Raw genomic sequence first — 16,361 nt, 5'->3', positions numbered from 1 at the left:
GATGGCATCACGGACTCGATGGACGTGAGTCTGAGTGACCTCCGGGAGTTGGTGATGGACAGGGAGGCCTGGCGTGCTGCGATTCATGGGGTCGCAAAGAGTCGGACATGACTGAACTGAACTGATGATAAAAGTTGAAGATGCATTTTCAGAGAGCCTTTTGTCTTTTGGTTTTTTGAACATAAAGGATTTATTTCAGTTTTATGCAGTTGGAAGGACTGATGTTGAAGCTGAAGCTCCAGTATTTTGGCCACCTGATGTGAAGAACTGACTCATTTGAAAAGACCTTGATGTTGGGAAAGATTGAAGGCAAGAGGAAAAGGGGACGACAGAGGATGAGATGATTAGATGGCATCCCCGACTCAATGGATATGAGTTTGAGTAAACTCCTGGAGTTGGTGATGGACAGGGAGGCCTGGCGTGCTGCAGTTCGTGGGGTCAACAAAGAGTCGGACACGACTAAGCGACTGAACTGAACTGAACTGATGTAGTCTGGGTTTTGTGGCTTACTTAGAAAAGACTACCACATTCTGATACCAACTTGTATAATTATAATTTTCATGTTTAAATGTAGGAAATCTGGAATTTACTTTGCCATTATATATATATGCATATATATAAATAATATATAATCTTTTTTTCTAAGTGGCTGTCAAGTTGTCTTAAAATGATTTATTCAACAGTTCATTATTTCCCACTAGTATGAAATAAAATCGTCAAGATAGCTTCTGGAAGTATTTGTCTCTATCTCCAGACTATGTAAACTATTCTGTACCTTTGTGTGTGTGGTTAGGACCCAGAGGGCCCTGACCTGATGAACGCAGCTCTACAACAGGCTTTTATATAGAGTTGACATGGCTCTTCTTTACTTTTCTTCTGGATTATCCTGATAATTTTTAAAAGTATGTTAAGCAATCCCATTTAAATATGTAGAAAGTTAGTAGTCTACCTCTCTTTACAAAAACATATTTTTACTACAGAACACATTAAATTTACAAACAAATTAGAGGAGAACTCGCTTTAATATGTTTAACCTATATGATTCTTCTTTTGTGATTTTCAGTGGCATTCTTGACACAATTTTTCCAAGGTAATTCTTACCTCTATTGCAAATTTAGTATCGTTCAACCTTTTAAAACTGCAGGTGGCAAATCTTTTCTGTGAAGGATACAAAAGGAAATATCTTGACTTTGTGGGTCAAGCTATGTTTGTGGAAACTATTCAGTTCTGCTGTTGTGGCATTAAAGCAACCAGAGACGATTTGCAATGAATGAGTATGGTAGTGTGCCAATAGCATTTTTTTAGAAAAATAGGCAGCAGGGCAGATCTGGTCTAGAAGCCAAAGTTTTCCAACTCCTGGTACAAAGTTATCCGTTTTTCCCTTTAAACTAACTGGTAAAACCAACATTTAGTCTATGTAAAGTGCGTCAGGCAATGATATCATCTAGTAGGCACTTTTTATGCTTAAAAGCTTTCAGAATGAAACTAAAAAACATGCATGCCAAAATTAGGGTGGAGCATATATCCACATTCTGTGATATACTTAAAATAAAAGCTAATCCTATTTAAACAGTGAGCTCAGGTCTTTCAGACCCCGGCCAATTAGATTAGCAGGAGCAGACAGAATTGCAAGTGCTTCAGTGGCAACTGTGTCCAAGCTCTGTGAAATCCAGGGAGCTTTATCCTTTTTACTCTTCTCAATTGTTTCTGAGATGATTCATCTCTGCTTTCATCCCCTCAGCTTTCCCACTAAATCCTTCAATAAGCAGATTGATTTGAACCTTGATTTGAACCTAAAACAAAGGAAAGAGAGGAAAATGCAAAGTTTGAAAATTCTTATTTTTTCAAAAATCAGATTTTATATTTAAGAACTTTGTTAAATTATCTGTTTGACACATATAATTATTCTCTCTTATTAGATCATCATGGAGAGGGAAATGGGAACCCACTCCAGCATTCTTGCCTGGAGAATCCCAGGGATGGGGGAGCCTGGGCGGCTGCCGTCTATGGGGTCACACAGAGTCAGACACGACTGAAGTGATTTAGCAGCAGCAGCAGCATTAGATCATCAAAGGATAATATTTACAGCAGAGAATATCTTCTGAGTTAGATCTGAAGAGGAAGGATAGTTCCCAACCTTACTAACATTCACACACCATTAGGGTGTGAATTTTGCTCAGCTGCTAGGGAAGCTCCCCTGGAGTAGGAAATGGCAACCCTCCAATCCCTGCCCAGTGATATTTCCTTTCATCTGCTCCAGGAATCAAGGAGTCAGAATTACATGCAGTTGTACAAACTCACAATCTCATATGTTTGCACATTTACTTGGGGCTCTTCCCTTTGAATAACATCTCAACTTCAACAACATGTACAAATATTTCAATTTATATCCCCCTCCTTTTCCAGGGACTTTTCCTAAACTATGTGCCCAATGTGAAAATCAGACTCTAATATATGCTGCTGTTCTCTCCTGCCTCTTGTGAGGTGTGTAACTTTAGGCAAGTTATTTAGCCACCCTGTGCCTCCTAGATCTGTAACATCTATAAAAGTAGATTTTTATAAGCATTATGGAATATTTTTACCAGGATTAAAATAAAATGTTTAGAGAAACAGCTTAGCAGTATGCCTCTAGGCAGTAATGGTTCAATATACTCTGGTGTGTTATTATTATTGTTTATTATCACCATCAGTGAAGCCCAGGATCACAGTTACATAAAGTGCTATCCCTCTATATGCAATTGTCTATTTATTTGACTTCCTCTTGCATTTTGATCCAGCCTTGAATACAAAGATTCTGACTTTGCATCATAAATCCTCAACACGTGGCACATAAAATGTTACTTTGTTGTATGAAGAAATGAATAATTTCTGTTCTGTTTCTTGTGATTTTAGACATCCATTTCAGTGGGGTGGGGGATGGACATTTCTCCTCAGAGATAAATACCATGTAGTGGGCCTTAAAAACTAAACCTGTCATGATATTCCCATGCTTTCTCATTACCCACACATGGTGTTTTGCTCTCAGATTTTCAGGAGACCCTCTGGACTCTATTCTGTAGGCTCCCCATGCTCCCCTTGTTCCTCACCTTCACTCCTTTCCTGGGCACATGGAAATAGTCCATTGTAACCTTTCCATTGCTTTCCTGTAGAGTTTGTTCCCTCCAGGAACAGAGAAACTTCCTTCTGAAATACTTTTCATTAGGGCCTTTGAAAGCAGATCAAGTTTAGCCTGGCAGCATTTAGTAGATGCCTCTTCACTCTGCAGCAAGAAACCTTCCTTATTCTTTATAAGTGCCTACAGGGTAAATGTAGAGGAATGTCACCAGAATCAAGGAACAGAGAAGATAAATTTCCAAGGAATATATAGAAGAATTGATCTAAGGTGGTCCTCATGAAAAAAAAACCATTCCAGTGGAGCCACAGAAGCAATGTAGCCAAAATACAGATGTTTATTTCCAACTCTGAAACCTCTGCAGGCTTCCCAGGTGGCATAAGTGATAAAGAACCTGCCTGCCAATGCAGGAAACATAAGAAATGTGGGTTCAATCGCTGGGTTGGGAAGATCCCCTGGAGAAGGGCATGGCAATCCACTCCAATATTCTTTCCTGGAGATTCCCATGGACAGGAGAACTTGGTGGGCTATAGTCCATAGGACCACAAATAGTTGGACATGACTGAAGAGACTAAGCATGCATGCACACACTGAAACCTTTGCAAGAGTATGGTCAGTGAAATACTGCAGTTATCTATTCTCTATCATTCCTAGTAGCTATAGGATCCCATGGCTCTGTCTTCAATAAAACAATGACAACTAATAAAGAAAGTCGTAGGGAACAAGGTATAAGGAAGGTTGAGAAGTGCTTGCAAACGAGACTCTCAACCAGGGCTGAACATTCTTGCAAACGAGATGTTCAGCTAAGAATCCTCTGTTTGTTCCCATGGGAAAAGAACATTTCTTGCACACAAGGATGTTTCTCTGATTCCTCAAAAGGAACAGACCCAGGGACAAAACGGATTCTGAGTTGATAAGGAAGTTCCCCAATACAAAGTCTTAGCTGCAGTAAAGAAGTTAAGGTAAAGGTTATCTCGCCCTGCGCCTGCGCACTGTATAGTCGCTGAATTATGGTGTTTGGCAACTTGCCCTGTAGACTGTTGTGCAAAGGATATAAAATAAAGCAGCTGTAAGAAGCAAGGAGTTAAAATAAAAGATTCAAACTACTCTGCAGTGTTGGTGTTTCATTCCGTTGCCAGCAGAAAGTAAATAGAAAGACAACTAATAAAGAAAATAAATATAACAAACTTGCTTTTGTTAAGAAAGTTTGCCCGTGGAAATCAAATATCAAGGAATGTTGTTCAGTCGTGTCCAATTCTTTGTGACTCCATGGACTGCAGCACACCAGGCTTCCCTGTCCTTCACTATTTCCTGAAGTTTGCTCAGACTCATGTCCATGGAGTCGGTGATGCCATCCAACTATCTCAACCTCTGTCTCCTATCTAGGAACAGGAACGATTATACCCAGCGAACAACCATCTCAGGAATGGCTTAGTGGAGTTCCGGAACCATGCGACAATCACTAAAGGAGAAATCAATGCTCAACGCTACTTTTGCTTGAGAAATCAGAGAGATCCTGAAAACTTTTCCAAGCTTTAAGGAAAAAGAAGCAAATATAGTTCTCTAGCATTCTCCAAGGGACTCTCAAGAGTCTTCTCCAACACCACAGTTCAAAAGCATCAATTCTTCGGCACCCAGCCTTCTTCACAGTCCAACTCTCACATCCATACATGACCACTATGGAGAAACCATAGCCTTGACTAGACGGACCTTTGTTGGCAAAGTAATGTCTCTGCTTTTGAAGGGAGAAGCATAATAAGGGAAGCAAGCATCTGGTTCTTGAAAAGTCTTAGTTCCCTATTGTATCTGAATGTTAAGGTACAAATTATCTTCAGTACAAACTAGTTTTGAATAATTTCACTTTGTTAAGCCCTATTCTTCTTGGGTGAGCATAACTGTAGTCACTAGAACTTATCAAGGAATAACAACCTAGATCGCAGTCACCATTTCTGTGGCCCTTGATCTAGTTTCAAATTTAAATGCAACCCCAGAGATGATGGACAGTATTTAGTAGATCCCACCCTCTACTTGACTACTCACTGCCTAGGCCACGCTCTGATACCTCTAATCAGCTTCAAGGCATTGTCCAAGTACTCATCTTCTGTGATAGGATAAACATGTACCTTCAACTTCAGGGTGAAATCCCATACAGCCCAGATAAAGTCTGGAAAGAAATCCATATACTCTGTGGAATTTTTTACTTCATCCAGTTTGGAGTGGACTTGGCCCTGGTGATTTCTGGGAGCTCTGACACATAGCTAGGACTTGGTTAAGGAAAAAGAAATTTCTACCCACAATTCCCACAGTTTCCTCATAAAAATGATTATAAACATTCTCCTTTGCCCTTGGTCCCCACTGTTCCACAAAGGCAACTCAGCCACAGGGAAGGGAAATCCAATTCGGTCTCCATTCTCATCAATTTCTCAATAAAACTGGGAAGGATACTGCAGTTTCTCCAGTGCATCATTGTTGATGGTGCTCATGCTGTTGTTTACCAGAGAGCTGCTCAGAAGCACAGCTAGGGCAAAGATCACCCTGGAAAACATATTAGAGCAAGCACTAGCAGTCTTCTCAGAAATTCATTCTTATTTCTTTAATCAGTTTTCCATTTGTTATTTCAGATAGTAAAGTATTGATACAAAGGAAAAAACCTTGAAAACAGAATTAAAAGTAAAATCTGAGTTTTGTCAATTACATTGACATTTCCTGTGTCCTCAGTTTCCTCATCTAAAAAGGAATTCTGATAATACATTCCACAAAGAGCCTCCTTTTTTTTTCCTGAATGGGATAAAGTGAGATAGTATGAGTAAAAAAACAACATAGCGTGCCTTTAAGCAATTCATTGTTCAATAATAAGCAATATCACATATTCATTTAACAAAAAGTAAGTCACAATGTATACTATGCTAGTCACAACTGAAAGCTCAGAATAGATCTAATTAAATTAAATGTGTATGTACTGCTACTAAACATTACTTATCTTTATTAGTTATAAAAAGCAGGTAAATATGATAGTGAATACACTCAAGAAGACTATCTCATAGTATTTACAAACATTTTAAAACACTTGAAAAACAAATACAATGAAGATGACAATATATTCAAAGGGTTTACATATTAGCAGTGAACCTAAGCAATGAAATTGATAATCATTATGGAGAAGGCAATGGCACCCCACTCCAGTACTCTTGCCTGGAAAATCCCATGGATAGAAGAGCCTGGTGCACTGCAGTCCATGGGGTCGCTAAGAGTCGAACACAACTGAGTGACTTCACTTTCACTTTTCACTTTCATGCATTGGAGAAGGAAATGGCCACCCACTCCAGTGTTCTTGCCTGGAGAATCCCAGGGACAGGGGAGCCTGGTGGGCTGCCATCTATGGGGTCGCACAGAGTTGGACACAACTGAAGCGACTTAGCAGCAGCGTATCAAATAAAAGCAATGAATATGTCGAGGGAGAACAAACAATGGAATAGAAGGATGTGGAGCTCACCTCCTCCTATAGATACTTCAAAAATACATCTGCTGTGGAACAGTTCTGGCAGACTGCCTACTGAACCCTGAAAGAAGATCTCATATAATCAACACTGTAAGAAAGATCACCACATAACCAAGTAGGAAGAAAGAAAACAAGGAATCAGGATAGGAACTGCAGCCCTGGGAGGAAGCTGTGAAAGAGGAAATGTTCCCTCACCCTGGGAACACCCTTAACCAGCCAGGAGATCAACTGGGACAGATAGGGAGGTTTAGAGGCTCAGAGGAGAGAGCACCAGCAAGCTTGCAGCAGGCAGAAGAGAGGGAGACCAGCACAGAGGGTCCATGCCCATCACTGCACTCCCCCTCCCAAGGTATGCCCTGGCTGGTGTGCACAGAGGCTGGGTAAGGAAACTCAGGTTTCGGTGGACAGACTTGAGGAGAAGACTGAGACTGGCTCATAGATACAGCCTGAAGGGGCAGGAATGTGGTACGAGCTGCAAACAATGTTTGCAGGGTGGAGCCCAGATCCCCCATAGAAGCCCTATTGTTACAGCTTGGATATGGAGGCATAGGGCCCGCCATCACAGCCACAATCTCTGCCTGCTCACAGTGGGTGGCCTCCATCTCTAAGAGCTCTGGGAACCCATCAGTACCTGTGAGTCGACCACAGGCAGAGGCAGGGCTGAAATCTGACCCTTGTCCCAGCAGCCCTGTGATCTGTGGTTTACACTGCTTGTAAACTCAGCACCTGTGGGACATCCAAGTAGATTACTGGTGCTCCCATGGCTGGGGTGGGTCTGATGCCAGCAGCTGTGAGTGTTGTGGGTGCTTGCACACTGAGGGGGGACCTGGGATCTGGGCTGATTCCACCACCTCCACAGCAGGTCCAGGTATGTGATGACAGCAGTCACAGTGCCTGACCTCAGAATATCTATGGTGACAGATCTGCACTGCTGGTTTTGTCAGCACAGCACCTGAGGGGCACCCGGGCTGATAGCCTGCATCTCCACAATTGAGGCAGGGCCAAGAGCAGTGCCAAGAACAGTGTACCCTGTAAGCCAGCACAGTGGGTGGCAGGCAGCACCAGAGTGTACTCCCTGGTGGATAGGTCCAGCAGAGGAATACTCAGTGGCTTTTCTCCCAGCCCCTCCTAACACAGGCCACATCTCAGAAACAGATAGCTTCAACTTCACAACTGGGGAGCAGACTCTGCCCCCAGCAGGGCCATGACAACCACAGAGCAAAGAGAAGGCCACACTCGACATCCAGTGCAGGCTCTGTTCACCACAACACTAATCACTTGCCCTTTAATGGGCCCCACTCACAGAGGAAAGATGTGGCAGGCACCAGGGCTAAGAACAGCACTCTCACCAAAAACATTAGACTCAAGCAGGCCACACAGGAACTCTCCCACATGAAAACAGCCCTTCTAGACCACATCAGATAACCAAATTCTGAATTCTCAATTCATTGAAGTTCTCATTCGTTCAGAGAAAAGTAAAATGAAGACGCAGAAGAACCACTCCCAATTAAAAGATCAAGAGAATTCCCCTGAAAGAACAAACAGTGAAATTCTTTGTTTCACTGTCTACCAGACCTCGAGTTCCAAAAGGAGGCAATAAAAGTGCTAAAGGAATCAGGAAAGGCTACCAATAAAAATGCAGACCCCTATAACAAAAAACTAAAAACTACAAAGAGGGACTAGCTGAAATTAGAAAACTCACTTGCCAGGATAAAAGCTAAGCTAAAAGCAATAAATAGCAAACTAGATAATACAAAAAAAGAAAAGTAAGTGGTATGAAAGATAGAATAATGAAAATCACCCAGTCAGAACAGTAGACAGAAAAATGGTGGGGGAGGGAAGAAATATATGGTATTATAAGATAATATACAGCATGCCAATCTACCCAGAGTAGGGATCTAAGAAGAAGAAAGAGAAAGGAGGATTTTAAAAGCATTTGAAGAACTTATGGCTGAAATTTTTCCTAACCTAAAGAAGGAAACAGATATTCAGGTACAGGAAGGAAAGAGGATTCCAAACAGATGAACCCAAAGAGACTTATACCAAGATACATTATAGTTAAAATGGCAAAATCTACATGATCACCTCAATAGATGCAGAAAAAAGTGTTTGATAAAATTCAACATCCAGTCATGATGTGAAAAAAAAAACCTCTCACTAATGTGGATATAGAGGGAACAAAAAATAAAGCTGGTGATGTAACCCTTCCAGACTATGCTAAAATATACAGTTATTAACACAGTGTGGTACTAATACAAAAACAGGCATATGGATCAATGGGAAAAAAAATTGCCCCCAAATAAACCCATACAACTATGGTTCATTATCTGCAATAAAGAAAGGAAGAATATACAAGGAGAAAAGATAGTCTCCTTAAAAACTCATGTAGGTAAAGCTGGACAGCCTCATGTAAACCAATGAAATTAGAACACTGTCACATTTTATACAAAAATAAACTCAAAATCATTTAAAGACCTATAAAACATGGTACCATAAAACCCCTATAAGAGAGCATAAGCAAAACATTCTCTGACAGAAATCATAGCAATGTTTTCTTGGCCCAGTCTCCCAGTTCAGTTCAGTTCAGTTCAGTTCCTTTGCTCAGCCGTGTCTGACTCCTTGTGACCCCATGAACCGCAGCACACCAGGCCTCCTTGTCCATCACCAACTCCCAGAGTCAACCCAAACCCATGTCCATCGAATTGGTGATGCCATCCAACCATCTATCCTCTGTCGTCCCCCTCTCCTCCTGCCCTCAGGCTTTTCCAGCAGCAGAGTCTTTTCAAATGAGTCAGTTCTTCACATCAGGTGGCCAAAGTATTGGACTTTCAGCTTCAACATCAGTCCTTCCAATGAACACCCAGGACTGACCTCCTTTAGGATGGACTAGTTGGATCTCCTTGCGGTCCAAGGGACTCTCAAGAGAATTCTCCAACACCACAATTCAAAAACATCAATTCTTCAGTGCTCAGCCTTCTTTATAGTCCAACTCTCACATCCATACATGAGCAATCTTCCAAGGTAAAAGAAATATAATCAAAAATAAACAAACAGGTCCTAATCAAACTTAAAGTGTTTTGCACAACAAAAGAAACATAAACATAATGAAAAGACAACCCTTGGACTAGGAGAAGGTATTTGTAAATAGTGCAACCAATAAGCACTTAATTTCCAAAATATACAAACAGCTCATATAACTCATATCATAAAAACAAACATTCTAACCAAAATATGGGCAGAAGAGCTAAGTAGATATTTCTCCAAAGAAGACTCGTGTCCGACTCTTTGTGACCCCATGGACTGCAGCCTACCAGGCTCATCAGTCCATGGAATTTTTCAGGCAAGAATACTGGAGTGAGTTGCCATTTCCTTCTCCAGAAAGAAGACATACAGATGGCCAAAAAGCACAAGAAAAGATGCTCAATGTCACTAAGTATCAGAGAAATGCAAGTCAAAACTACCATAAAGTATCATCTCACACCAGTTAGAATGGCCATCATCAAAAAGTTTGCAAATAACAAATGCTGGAGAAAATGTGGAGAAAAGTTACAATTTCACACTGTTGGTGGAATTGTAAATTTGTACAAACACTATGGAAAACAGTATGGAGGTTTCTTTAAAAAAACCTAAAACTGGGGCTAGTATATGATTCAGCAATACCATTCCTAGGCATATATCTTGAAATATCTAATTCAAAAAGATGCTTGCATCGCAAAGTTCATAATAGCACTATTTATAATATCCAAGACATGGAAACAACCCAAGTACCCAAGTACCCAATCAACAGATAATTGGTTTATGAAGACATGGTATGTAATTTTACATATATATATAAATATATGTAAATATAAATATATAAATGTATAAAATATATAATATATACACATTACATATTATAAGTTACACATTATAATATATATACTATACATATTACATATGTATACATTATATATATTATATGTGTCTATAATGTATATACTATATATATGGGGCTTCCCTGATAGCTCAGTTGGTAAAGAATTCACCTGCAATGCAGGAGACCTGGGTTTGATCCCTGGGTTGGGAGATCCCCTGGAGAAGGGAAGGGCTACCCACTCCAGTATTCTGGCCTGGAGAATTCCATGGGCAGTCCATGGGGTCACAAAGAGTCAGACACAATTGAGCAACTTTCACTTTCACTTTCACGTGTGTGTGTGTGTGTGTGTGTGTGTGCTAAGTCACTTCAGTCATGTCTGACTCTGTGGCCCTATGGACTATAACCTGCTATGCTCCTCTGTCCATGGGATTCTCCAGGCAAGAATACTGGAGTGGGTGGCCATGCCCTCCTCCAGGGCATCTTCCTCACCCAGGAATCAAACCATCAAACCCCACATCTCCTGTGTCTTCTGCACTGGTAGTTGGGTTCTTTACCATAAGCACCACCTGAGAAGCCTACATATATATATACACATATACAATAGCATATTACTCAGCCACAAAAAAGAATGAAATAATGCCATTTGTAGCAACATGTACAGACCCAGAGATTTTCATACTAAGTCAGACAAAGACATACATTTTATGATGCCACATATATGTATAAACTAAACAGATAATATCAATGAATCTATATACAAAAGATCAACAAACTTATGGATATGAAAGAGGAAAGGAATATAGAATTAACAGATACAAACTACTATACATAAAACAGATAAGCAGTAAGGATTTATTGTATAAATGGAATTATATTCAATATATTATAGTAACCTAGTTGAAAATAATCTGAATATATACATATATGTATATGTCAACTATATTTCAATTTTAAAAAATTCCTTTTCTACATTCCCCAGACCCTCAGTGTCCAGAAGGACCAGGATGTGGCTCTCCTTGGAGGGGTGGGGCACACACCACATCCAGATGCCCTTGGTTTCAAACTGCACTGTGGAGCCCAGAAGGAAACCTGCAACAGAAGGGGAGAAAGCAACATTCAGTGACAGCAGATAATGTAAGCAGCCCAGGAGTTACGATATTAGACTCATATGATTGTAGGTGCCCTAGAATAGAGAATAGAACTACTTCAAGGATGCTCATTTTTGTGTACCATCTAACCACTCATATCTTAAACAATTAAATTCTTTCACATAAGTTTGGTTTCTTCATAATTCTAATTTCATTTCCCAATGTGAGGAAATATCTATGCATGCCCACGTGACCTAACAGTGCATTAGAAGAGAGAAAGGGCATGCTACATGGAAGAAAGTTTTGATTTTTTAACTGTTCAACAATCAAGACTCCCTAAAGAAGTTAGGCTAGTTAAATGCATTTTAATTAGATCAAGAACTTAAAATAGTCTGAGGAATAAATAAGAATTTATTCAATAATTATCTATTAATTACCTACTTAGGTTTCAGGCCTGTGAGAGTTGGGCTATAAAGAAAGCTGAGTGCTGAAGAATTGATGCTTTTGAATTGCGGTGTTGGAGAAGACTCTTGAGAGTCCCTTGGACCGCAAGGAGATCCAACCAGTCCATTCTAAAGGAGATCAGTCCTGAATGTTCATTGGAAGGACTGACGTTGAAGCTGAAAGTCCAATACTTTGACCACCTGATGAGCAGAGCTGACTCATTTGCAAAGACCCTGATGCTGGGAAAGATTGAAGGCAGGAGGAGAAGGGGACGACAGAGGATGAGATGGTTGGATGGCATCACCGACTCAATGGACATGAGTTTGAGTAAACCCCAGGAGCTGGTGATGGACAGGGAGGCCTGGTGTGCTGCAGTCCATGGGGTTGCAAAGAGTCGGACATGACTGAGAGACTGAACTGAACTAGGTTTCAGACATTGGGAACATGTTCAGGATAAGGAGATACAGCAGTCACAAAAAGAGACAAGAACACCTGTTTTTTTGGAATCTTATAGCCAGTGAGTGCTGAAACTGCTATATAGCCAGTTTATGGACAAGCCAGATGAAATCTGGTCTTAATGGACTGGAGAGTAAGGGATTGGTGGGAAAAAAGCAGACACTTACAAGCTCTCATAAAATGTTGTGGCTACATCTTACTTCTTACTTGTTTTGAAGATACTGTGAATCACAGTCAATTCAAGGGATCTCAGCAGCAGTTAAAATGTTTTCTAAGAGGAATATTGATCTCACATTACATTTATACTGATTTTTTCAAGTTGTGGGAAAACAAAACTTCTGAGTATCCTACATAGAACCAAGATAGACATGGTATTGATGGGTGGTTGATGCTGTTTCTATATTCTCATTTTCTGCCCAAGAAACTCAGTAAATAGTCCTCTGTTTTTCTCAAGACCTCTTACATATACCCAGTGTCTGATACTCTTTACATTAAGCCATACTCACAGGCTTTGTAGGATTTGGATATGCAAGGTATTACACAACACCAAGATACTGGGCTCTAATCAGATTTTTCATGAGGTCTAGCTAAAGCCACATAAAAATAACACTGAACTAATAAATAATATCATATTATATTAAGTGGAGAGGAAGCATGAGACGAGATGGTCAGGGAAGATCTCTGATAATAAACAGTTGTGCAGAGCCTTAAAGAAAAAGAGCTGGCTGGATGAAGGATCAGCAAGCCCTGCAGGCAGAGTGATCCACAAGTGCAAAGATCTGGGGATAGGAATGAACTTGCAATCTGCAAAGATAAAAAGGAGGCTAGTGTTCCGTAGCATAACCAGGGATGGAGAACACATAAAAGATGAGCTTGGACAACCTAATAAAACATGCTGCTGCTGCTAAGTCACTTCAGTCGTGTCCAACTCTGTGCAACCCCAGAGACGGCAGCCCACCAGGCTCCTCTGTCTCTGGGATTCTCCAGGCAAGAACATGGGAAGACCTAAATAGACATTTCTCCAAAGGAGATGTTGTTGCTAAGTTGTGTCTGACTCTTTGAGACCCCATGGACTGTACCCCATCAGGCTCCTCTGCCCATGAGATTTCCCAGGCAATAATATTGGAGTTGGTTACCATTTCCTTCTCCAGGGGATCTTTCTGATCTACAGATTGTCAATAAACACAGTAAAAGATGCTCAACATCACCAATTTATTAGAGAAATGCAAATCAAAACTACAATGAAGTATCACTTCACACTGGTCGGAATGGCCATCATAAAATGTCTACAAATAACATGTGTTGGAGAGGGTGTGGAGAAAAGGGAACTCTTCTGCATTGCTTTTGGGAATATAATTTGGTGAATCTACTATGGAAAACAATATGTAGGTTTCTCAAAAAACTAAAACTACGTTTTCCATATGATTCAGTAACTCCACTCCTGGGCATATATCCAGATAAAATTATAATTGGAAAAGATAGATGCCACCCAATATTCATAACAGCACTCTTTACAATAACCAAGACATGGAAGCAAACTACATGTCCATCAACAATAGGTAGATAAAGAAGATGTGTATATATATAAAGAAATACTACTCATCCATAAAAAAAGAATGAAATAATGCCATAACATAAATAGAGATTATCATACTAAGTGAAGTAAGTCAAAAAAAGAAAGACAAATACCACATGGTATCACTTATATATGGAATCTAAAATATGACACAGATGAACTTATAAACTTATCTATAAAACAGAAACAGACTCAAAAACAAAGATATAGATATCAAGGGATAAAGGAGTGGCGAGAGATGGATTGGGAGTTTGAGGTTAGCAGATGAAAACTATTATATATATTAATGTTATAGAATGAATAAACAACAAGGTCCTACTATAAAGCACAGGGAGCTATATTCAATATCCTCTAAGAAGCCAAAATGGAAAAGAATATGAAAAAGAATGTATATGTATATCTAACTGAATCATTCCACTTACAACAGAAAGTAACACAGCTTTGTAAATTACTTATACTTCAATAAAAAATAAATTACAGAAAGATGAGTTTGGAGAAATAAGGAAGATTAGGATCAGAGTGGGCTTCTGAGAAGCATGGATTTCGTTAAGATATAATGCAAGCTTAAGGAGGCATCCAGAGTAACTAAATTAAAGATCACTGATTATTTAAAAAAGAGTTTATTAGGAAGGTCAAAGAAGCAGCAAAGAGGACACATCCGGAAAAAAAAAACAAGCTTCAGGCAAAAAGACGAGGATGGCTTAGTCTAGGGTAGTAAAATAAAAATTGAGGGAAAGAGAGAGATTCAAGATATATTTAGTGAGAGTAAAAAGAAGACTGATATGTGGATTGGATCTGGGAAATAAACTAATGGAGGGATGTAACATTTGGGGCTTGAGACTGGGAGGTTGGTGGTATGCAATTGAGAAGAAGAATGAGAAAGTAAAAAGTGCATTTAGGAGTAGAAATTGACCAAGACTTTATGGTGAAAATGACAAGTATAAGTGGACATATTTCCCAAGGAAAAAATTAGGTAGTTTTTCTACTTTTGTGTCTGAATTTCAGAAGAAATATTTAGGCAAGAAATTTCACTTTGAGGGGTATCACAATAAAATTCTCTGGACATTTAAAGTCCAGAGATTGATGAAACCATTTTGAAAGTATAAATAGAAGAGACAAAAGATCCCAGGGCCAAGTCTTGAAGGGATCTACAATACAGATTATTAGAAGAAAAGCCAGAGGTTGGTAAAGAAATTGAAGAGAACTAAACACAAGATAGGAAGAAACTCAGAAGAACCCAGAGCTTCAGAAACCAAGGAAGGAAACCATTTCTAGGAGCAGGGGTAATTTTCCTTTTATCGGAATAAGAAACATTGAAGTCAGGATCGGTGACAGAAAAAGTTCAGGTTTCAATTTTGCTGGTGAGAATTAAAATTGGGTGTATTTAATAAGAAATTTGGAGTCTCTCTTCTTGTGCCTCTAGAGGAGTGGCAAGAAGCTGAGATTCAGCTGGGATCATGTAGGATTTCACTACGTGAAACCTCTGTCGCAGGATTTCACTCACCAAGCTTTTCTCTTGCAAAACAGTTCATCAAGTGGGATTTTCCTGTATGATACAGTCCAACAATAGTCACAACCACCGCAGGCTGAGAAATCTTGTAAAGAATCTTTAAGACTAACTGGTTCACAGACAGCTGCTCATTCTTGTTTTCCACCAAACACATGGGAATCAACATGATAGGTCCAGATGCCATGACAACCTGCAAACCCAAAAGAGTCTCCCTGTAGAAATAAAATCTCAAGTTCATTTCCTGCCTCAGGGTTAATGGAAGCATATTCATCAGCAGAAGACTGGTGAGACCTCTGTATTTCTGTGGATTTAGTAGACCGCAGAGGGCTTCCCTGGTGGCTCAGAGGTTAAAGCGTCTGCCTGCAATGCAGGAGATCTGGGTTCAATCCCTGGGTCGGGAAGATCCCCTAGAGAAGGAAATGGCACCCCACTCCACTATTCTTGCCTGGAGAATCCCATGAATGGAGGAGCCTGGTGGGCTACAGTCCACGGGGTCCAAAGTGTCAGACACGACTGAGCAACTTCACTTTCACTTTCAGTAGACCACAGAGGGCTTCCTCTACCATAATCTCTGAGGATGGCATTGCAGAAGCGACAGATATCACCCCTGTCCAAAATTTTATTTCTATAAAATTCAAGCAATGTTTATTATACCTTGAGAGCCTACATTATGCTGAGCTCTGTGAAACATGCATTACATACCTGACCTCACTGGTATTTATAAGAACCTTGCAAATTGAGGTTTTTAATATCCATTTTTTGCACACATAGTAGGTGAAGTTCAGAAAGACTGAGGGATTGCTCACATTTATATATGAGT

The 16,361-nt window shown here is 40.0% G+C and overlaps 1 pseudogene; it reads right to left on the bottom strand.

Moving 5' to 3' along the window:
• Positions 1 to 5,148: 5,148 nt before the first annotated feature.
• On the bottom strand, positions 5,149 to 15,725 carry LOC128045564 (guanylate-binding protein 6-like; annotated as a pseudogene).
• Positions 15,726 to 16,361: the final 636 nt, after the last annotated feature.

The sequence above is a fragment of the Budorcas taxicolor genome, chromosome 3, assembly GCF_023091745.1.
Source record: "Budorcas taxicolor isolate Tak-1 chromosome 3, Takin1.1, whole genome shotgun sequence".
Taxonomy (NCBI): Eukaryota; Metazoa; Chordata; class Mammalia; order Artiodactyla; family Bovidae; genus Budorcas; species Budorcas taxicolor.
This window is presented reverse-complemented; position numbering and strand designations above follow the sequence as displayed.